At 43.8% G+C, this 8,345-nt stretch overlaps 1 non-coding gene across 1 annotated transcript; it reads left to right on the forward strand.

Annotated features, from left to right (window-relative positions):
- Nucleotides 1-465: 465 nt before the first annotated feature.
- On the forward strand, nt 466-546 carry LOC115804195 (small nucleolar RNA SNORA40). Its single transcript, XR_004025056.1, has one exon. It is a non-coding gene; the product is annotated as a small nucleolar RNA SNORA40 (small nucleolar RNA).
- Nucleotides 547-8,345: the final 7,799 nt, after the last annotated feature.

Genomic DNA, 8,345 nt, shown 5'->3' on the forward strand with positions numbered 1-8,345 from the left:
TGGTGGGGTCTTTGAGTAACTAGATGGGGAGACGGATAAATTCCAGAACTACTCAGGTGGTGAAACTAATAGGATGTGGACGGACCAGTTAGATTTTGAGCCTGGGGAGGAGGGTGGAGGGCGAAGCGGGGGACTGGGCAGAAGGAGATGCTGCCCTTTGAGACCCTCAACTGGGGTTGATGAGCCCTCAGGGCTGGGGATGTGAGTGTTGAGGGGCAGACACAGACTCTCTGGGACAGCTGGACATTCCAGACCAGGGCAGGGCTGCTCCGGAGTTTCCAATAGGCCCTTGAACTGGCAAAGGAGCTGAAGGTGGCTCCCAAGAGGCTCACGTGCGTCATGGAGTGGCCAGGAGACTAGCTCTCCTCTCCTCTGGCTCAAGCCTCAGCCTGGGATAGGGTGGAACAGAGAAGGGTCATGTGTTCTACCATCAATGGTCTTAGGAATCTGGAGGAAAACAAAACGTTATTTAAGAGATCTAATCCTCTTTTGAGACCCAGAACACATTGTTCAGTATGAGTTTTGATACAGATAAGAAGGAACATGATACTTAAAACAGATTCAAGTGATGGGGGTATATTGGTAAACAAAGATTGCTTCTGGCACTATAGACTTGATAATTTGAAAGCTTAAGATATGAGGGAAATTATCAGATAATTTAATGCTTTATTTTTTATTTTTTGCGGTATGCGGGCCTCTCACTGCTGTGGCCTCTCCCGTTGCGGAGCCCAGGCTCCGGACGCGCAGGCTCAGCGGCCATGGCTCACGGGCCCAGCCGCTCCGCGGCATGTGGGATCCTCCCGGACCGGGGCACGAACCCGCGTCCCCTGCATTGGCAGGCGGACTCCCAACCATTGTGCCACCAGGGAAGCACCTAGTGCTCTATTTTTGATGTTGACATGAAACAAAGATGGCTTTTTAAAAATTTTATTTATTTTGTTTATTTTTTTGGCTGCGTCATGTCTTAGTTGTGGCTCGCGGGGTCTTCATTGAGGTGTGTGGGAACTTTCTTTGCAGCAAAGGGCTCTTTTTGTTGTGGCACGTGGGCTTCTCTCTGGTTGTGGTGCACGGGCTTCTTCTCTAGTTGTGGTGAGCCGGCCCCAGGGCTCTGTAATTTGCTGCACACGGGCTCTCTCGTTGAGGTGCGCGAGCTCGGTAGTTGTGGCCTGGAGGCTTAGTTGCCCTGCGGCATGTGGGATCTTAGTTCCCTGACCAGGGATCGAAGCTGGAGTCCCTGCATTGTAAGGTGGATTCTTTACCACTGGACCACCAGGGAAGTCCCTGAAATGGCTTTTTCATTAAGGCTTTTACCTTCAGAACACAGTGTCTGGACTTTAAAAAGTTATTGGCACATCCCAAAGATCTGTACTGTTCTAGGGTGTGATAGCTTAGAAATGAGTATAATTTGAACATAATGCCTTTTTAGAGTGTCAAATTCAGAACCAGGCAGATCCATCTCCTGACCCTAACTGTGGTCCTAAAGTAACTTACTTGAGGAAATTGGATCCCAAAGATTACAGGTGGGGAATTTTGAAGTGTGTCCATATTCCATTGGAGATCAAAGAAGCCCAACTAAAAGAATTGTGGACCAACTGACATGACAACTGTGGACTGAGCAAAACTTCTTTTTGAAAGGGCTGTCTTATCTTGAAGATTATGACTTTGGAGGCACTAAGGTGATTGGCAGGGGAAAGAATCAGAACATGTGAAATTCCTTAAAAAATTATTGACAAATAATTTTGCCTATGTTACACATTAAAAAAAAAACCTTTACACTTTGTGCAAAAAAAAAAAAAAGAGAGAGAGAAAGAGATCAAAGATAATTGCATCTTTCCCCTTCATCCACCCAATCAAAGTGCCTTCTCCCTGTTACATACTTCCACACTAGCTGGAGAGGCTGGGACATTCTTCCAATCCTGCTCGGATATCCTTGGTCCACATGGAGTCCAAATTCACCTTTTGTTCCTTTCATTCAGCAAACAAGTATTTATAGAGCACCTTCTGTGTGCCAAGCATTGTTTGAGGCTCTGGGGACCAGGCAGTGTAGAAGACAGACAGAAAAGTTCTTGCTCATATGGGACTGACATTCCAGTGAGGAACAGATAGACATGTATAAGAAGGTGATAAGTGCTAGGGAAAAAAATTAGTGCAGGCCAAAGAGGTGTCTTGAGTGGAGAAAGCATGGGAAGGCGGCCAGGGGAGCCTCATTGTGACATTTGAACAGAGATCAAAAGAGGTGAGGCAGAAGCTGTGTGGACATCTATGGGAAGAGCATTCCAGGAAGATGGAGCAGCAGGTGCAAAGGCCCTGAGGCAGAACTGTGCCTAGTGGAGCAGAAGGAGTGAGCAGGAGAGTGAGTGGGAGGAGAGAGGAAGTCAAGAGGTGACAGAAACGGGTCATGCAGGGCATTGTGGGCCACTCTAAGGATTTTAGTTCTTACATTCTGTGAGATGGGAGCCATGAGAGGGTTTGTACAGAGGAGGGATAATGCCTTTGCCCCCAAACTGGTCCCTCCATCTTTCGACCTGGTTATAGTTCCACCCAGGCTGAAGCCCTGTCTTTCTCACCTCCCAAGTCTCACCTCCATCTGGCTCCCCTTCCACCTCCAGCTCCATCTCTCTCTCACATCCCCATTTTTATCTCGTTCAGTGTTTCTAGGAAAGGTAGGACACAACAAATGAACACAAATACACAATACCAATAGCATTCCAATATGGTGAAAGCAGCCAATTAGGAAAAGATAAAAAACAGAGCTTCTATCTACAAAAGCAGCCATCTTTGGGACTTCCCTGGTGGTCCAGTGGGTAAGACTCCACACTCCCAATGCAGGGGGCCTGGGTTCGATCCCTGGTTGGGGAACTAGGTCCCACATGCATGCCGCAACTCAGATTCCGCATGCCGCAACTAAAGATTCCATGTGCAGTGACTAAGACTCAGCGCAGCCTAAATAAATAAATATTAAAAAGAAAAAAAGCAGCCATCTTTCTCCCCCAAAGAGAATAACCTTAAGGAGGAGGGTGTGGTCTGTTTCAAGAAAACTCTAAAACTTTACTAGAAGGTTAAAATAAGACTTGGATTAATTAATTGATATGTCATGTTTATGGATGAAATGACTGAATTTTATTATGTCAGTTATATCTAAATTAATATACAGGTTTTGTTTTGTTTTTTGGTTGCATTGGGTTTTAGTTGCAGCACGTGTTGAGGCATGTGGGCTTCTCTCTAGTTGTGGCGTGCGAGCTTTGTCTCTCTAGTTGTGGTGCGCAGGCTCCAGAGCACGTGGGCTCTGTATTTTGCGGCAGGCGGGCTCTCTCATTGAGGTGCAGGAGCTCAGTAGATGAGGCACGCGGGCTTGCCCCTCTGCTGTGGGATCTTAGTTCCCCAACAAGGGATCGAACCCGCATCCCCTGTATTGGAAGGCGGATTCTTAACCACTGGACCACCAGGGAAGTCCCTCTCATCAGAATTTTGAGAGCAATGCTTTAATGCAAGAAGAAAATGGAGTGACATGTTTAAAGATATTCTAGCAAAGAAAATGGGAGCCAAGGATTTTATATCCAGCAAAATTGACTTTCACATATAAAGGATATAGACTGTTATCAACATGTGAGAGCTAAGGGAAGATGGTTTCCATGAGGTCTTGAGGATTCCATTTCAGATAAACAAATGTCTAGAAAGACATGTGTTTATGACTGCAAAGAGTGTGAAACATAACATTACTTGTAAACCTAAGACCGAAGGGTACTAAACAAAGAAGGGTGATGTATGTAATGGATAAATGTTCTCTCAGTGTAGATGCAGTACAAATATATCTATATGATGGCAAAAGGGGAGAGTATATGCAAGAGATACTTTAAAACACTTTTAGTAACATATTGATGGTAGTATTCGCATTGTTTTTTGAGACCACTGTGTGAGCAGTGTTTATTAAAGCAAATGAATGATTCTGAGACATTCTAATTCTGTTTTCATCAGTGTTCTTAAGAACCAGGATTTTTATGAAAGAAAGAAGAAACAGGTAGTATTAGTATCCTATTGCTGCTGTAACAAATTACCACAAATTTAGTGGCTCAAAACGTTAATTGATTATCTTACAGTCCTGGAGTTCAAAAGTCCAACATGGGTCTCACCAGGCTAAAAATCCAGGTGTCCTCAGGGTTGCATTCCTTCTGGAGTCTCTTGGGGAGAGTCCATATCCCTGACTTTTCTAGCTTCTAGAGGCCACCTGCAATCCTTAGCGGGTGGCCCCCCTTCCAGCAATCACAATCACTCCCACCTCTGCTTCTGTCTTCACATCTCTTTCTCTGACTCTGACCCTCCTGCCAACAATTATAAGGACTTTTACGATGACATTGGGCCCACTGGAGAATCCAGGACGATCTCCCCATCTCAAGATTCTTAACATAATCACATCTGCAAGTCCCTTTTGCCATGTAAGGTACCATGTTCACAGGTGGTAGAGGTTAGTATATGGACATCTTTGGGGGGACATTATTCTACCAACCAGAAAGAGGTTGAGTAAAAATCATGCAGTCCTGAAATTGAACTGGAAATATGAGAATGAATTCATAAAGTATTGTACCTAATAGAATATGGACATATATATCATATGTATATGCATAAATGTACACGATAATATATTACATACATATTATAATATATTATATAGAGATTATATCATGATATATAATTATGTGTTATATTATAGGACAATATATTATATGTTCTCTCTATATTATATATATAGATATTATATAATATATATATTCCCCTCCTTTTAGCTCTTTTTTTTTTTTTTTTTTTTTTGCGTTACGCGGGCCTCTCACCGCTGTGGTCTCTCCCGTTGCGGAGCACAGGCTCCGGACGCCCAGGCCCAGCAGCCATAGCTCACGGGCCCAGCCGCTCCGTGGCACGCGGGATCCTCCTGGACCAGGTCACGAACCCGTGTCCCCTGCATCGGCAGGCGGACTCCCAACAACTGCACCACCAGGGAAGCCCCCTTTTAGCTCTTTTGACCATGAAAGTCTAGACACATGGCCAACCCAATAGCAAATGAGCATTTCTAACACCCAAACGAATATAATTTCCCACCAAAAAAAGCCCCCAGAGTTTCTGGCTGATGCCAGGTCTGGGACAGGAAATGTCCAAGATGTGCCTGGAACATCTGGTCATAGAAGACAGCAAGAAAACTATCAGAGTTGCTCCAAAAAGTTCCAACCAGTAGAGGCTCCCACTGGCCAGGTGGGCCCACCAGTGAGGATAAAGGATTGGAGCACAACATATTTAAATCCATAAGCTCATAGCTACTTAACGAAAGAGCCAGCCTATAATTATTAGAGAAATGTAAATCAAAACTACAATGAGGTGTCACCTCACACTGGTCAGAATGACCATCATCAAAAAGTCTACAAATAGGGTTTCCCTGGTGGCTCAGTGGTTAAGAATCCGTCTGCCAATGCAGGGGACACGACTTTGAGCCCTGGTCCAGGAAGATCCCACATGCTGCGGAGCAACCCTGCGCCACAGTTACTGAGCCTGGGCTCTAGAGCCTGAGAGTCACAACTACTGAAGCCCGTGCGCCTAGAGCCCGTGCTCGGCAATAAGAGAGGCCACCGCCCACCGCAACGAAGAGTAGTCCCCCGCTCACCGCAACTAGAGAAAGCCTGTGTGCAGCAATGAAGACAAAAGGCAGACAAAAAAAAAAAAGTCTACAAATAATAAACTCTGGAGAGGGCGTGGAGAAAAGGGAACCCTCCTACACTGCCGGTGGGAATGTAAATTGGTGCAGCCACTATGGAGAACAGTATGGAGGTTCCTAAAAAAACTAAAAATAGGTTTATCATGTGATCCAGCAGTCCTGGGAATATATCTGGAAAAGACGAAAACTCTAATTCAAAAAAGATACATGGGGGACTTCCCTGGTGGTCCAGTTGTTAAGAATCCGTCTTGCAATGCAGGGGACACCCATTCGATCCCTGGTGTGGAACTAAGATCCCACCTGCCATGAGGCAACTAAGCCTGCACGCCACAACAACAGAGCCTGCACACCGCAACTACTGAGCCTGCGCACCACAAGGAAAGATCCCACATGCCACAACTAAGACCCAATGAAGCCAAAAAATAAAAAATAAATAAATATTAAAAGGAAAAAAACCCAAAAGATACATGCACCTCAATGTTCATAGCAGTACTATTTACAGTAGCCAAGACATGGAAGCATACTAAGTGTCCATCAACAGATGAATGGATAAAGATGTGGTACATAAAAAAGAATGATATGTTGCCATTTGCAGCAACACGGATGGACCTAGTGATTATCATACTAATTGAAATAAATTAGACAAATACAAATATTATATGATATCACATATGTGGGATCTAAAAAATAATACAAATGAACTTATTTACAAAACAGAAACAGACTCACAGACATAGAAAACAAACTTTTCTATGGAAAGGGAGGAGTGAATTAGGAGTTTGAGGTTAACAGATACACACTGCTATACATAAGATAGATAAACAACAAGGACATACTGTATAGCACAGGGAACTATATTCAATGTCTTGTAAAAACCTGTAATGAAAAAGAATCTGGGGAATTCTCTGCTGGTCCAGTTGTTAGGACTCCGCACTTTCATTGCCGAAGGTGTGGGTTCAATCCCTGGTCCGGGAACTAAGGTCCCACAAAAAAAAAAACAAAAACGACTGAGAAAGAATATATATATACTCTTCATTGTGGTGCGTGTGGGTTTGCTGTCCACCAGAAGCTAACACAATATTGTAAATCAACTATGCTTCAATCAAAAAAAGAAAAAAAAACCAGCCTAATTTATCACTTTCAGAGGATTATGGGGAATTAATTCACTATTTAGGTAAGTGGTCTCTAAATGGAAAGAATCAAGCACTCCTACATGAACGTGCCACTAGGTAACCAAATGGAACCTAAGGGAAACATCTGCAAGGGAAGAATTTTAGCTAATAAACAAGGACGAAATTCGAGGAGGACATCGCTATTTTGCATTCACCACCAAGTTAGTTCTCAATGGCTGCTGGCCTCATGCAAGGAGAGACAAAGAGTGTGAGCCTGATGTTGATGGGACGAACAGCACCCACAATCGGGCCAAAGGCATCAAACCCTAGTCTCATCCCAGTTCTGGAAACAACTGCAAATTTGCCTGGAAGATGAAGGACAGAGAACCATGCCAGAGTGCACCACGAGGATGGGATCAGAACCACCCAGACCGTGGGAAACAGCCTGAGTTGTGCAATCGATTTATTGCAAGGCAGGGAAGGGATAGAGGGGAACCCATGAATTAAGAGACTTAAAAGATAAATATATATATATTTTTTGCATGTGCAAGACTAAACCACAGTGTCTAGAGATTCAAACTTCCATGATAAACTATTCAGAAATGCCAGGCAGTGACTATCACACAAGTCACAACAGTGGTTCCTTTGCGGACCGAGGAGGCACTGTGATTGGGATGCAGCCTGTTGGAGGGGCTTCTGGGGTCGCTGGTGACATGCTCTTTGTTGACCTGGGTGGGGGTTAAAATGATGTTTGCCTTCCAGCTGAGTTTCTCACACTCAGCGCTATCAACATTCAGGCCAGATGATTCTTGGTTGTGGGAGAATACCCCGTACATTGCGGGATGTTTAGCAACATCCCTGGCCTCCACCCACTAGAGACCAAGGACAGCCCTTCCCCCCACTCCATCCTGACAATCAACATGTCTCCAGTTATTGCTGAATATCTCCCAAGGGACAAAATCGCCCCTGGTTGAGAACTGCCCCTTAGGAACTCCTTAAGTTATACATTTATTTTTATGTGGTTTCTTGGATCTAGCTCTGTGTGTGTGTGCATTTTTAAATTTTTTTAATTTAATTTTTATTTCATATTAGAGTATAGTCGATTTACAATGTTGTGTTAGTTTCAGGTATACAGCAAAGTGATTCAGTTATACATATACACGTATCCATTCTTTTTCAGATTCTTTTCCCATATAGTTTATTACAGAATATTGAGTAGCATTCCCTGTGCTATACAGGGTAGGTCCTTGTTGATTATCTATTTTATACAAAGTAGTGTGTATATGTTAATCCCAAACTCCTAATTTATCCCTTCCCCCCCACCTTTCCCATTTGGTAACCATAAGTTTGTTTTTGAAGACTGTGAGTCTGTTTCTGTTTTTGTTGTTGTTGTTTTAATATTTATTTGGCTGAGCCTGGTCTTTAGTTGTGGCACACAGAATCTTCATTGCCGCCTGCAGGATCTTCATTGAGGACTGTGGGATTTTTTTCTTTTTTTTAATTGCGGCATGTGGGAACTTTTAGTTGTGACGTGT

Source organism: Delphinapterus leucas, unplaced genomic scaffold (genome assembly GCF_059928025.1).
Source record: "Delphinapterus leucas isolate spDelLeu-1000000601 "Yukka" unplaced genomic scaffold, BTC_Dleu_Yukka2 spDelLeu_asBTCV2_sq25, whole genome shotgun sequence".
In the NCBI taxonomy this organism is placed as follows: Eukaryota; Metazoa; Chordata; class Mammalia; order Artiodactyla; family Monodontidae; genus Delphinapterus; species Delphinapterus leucas.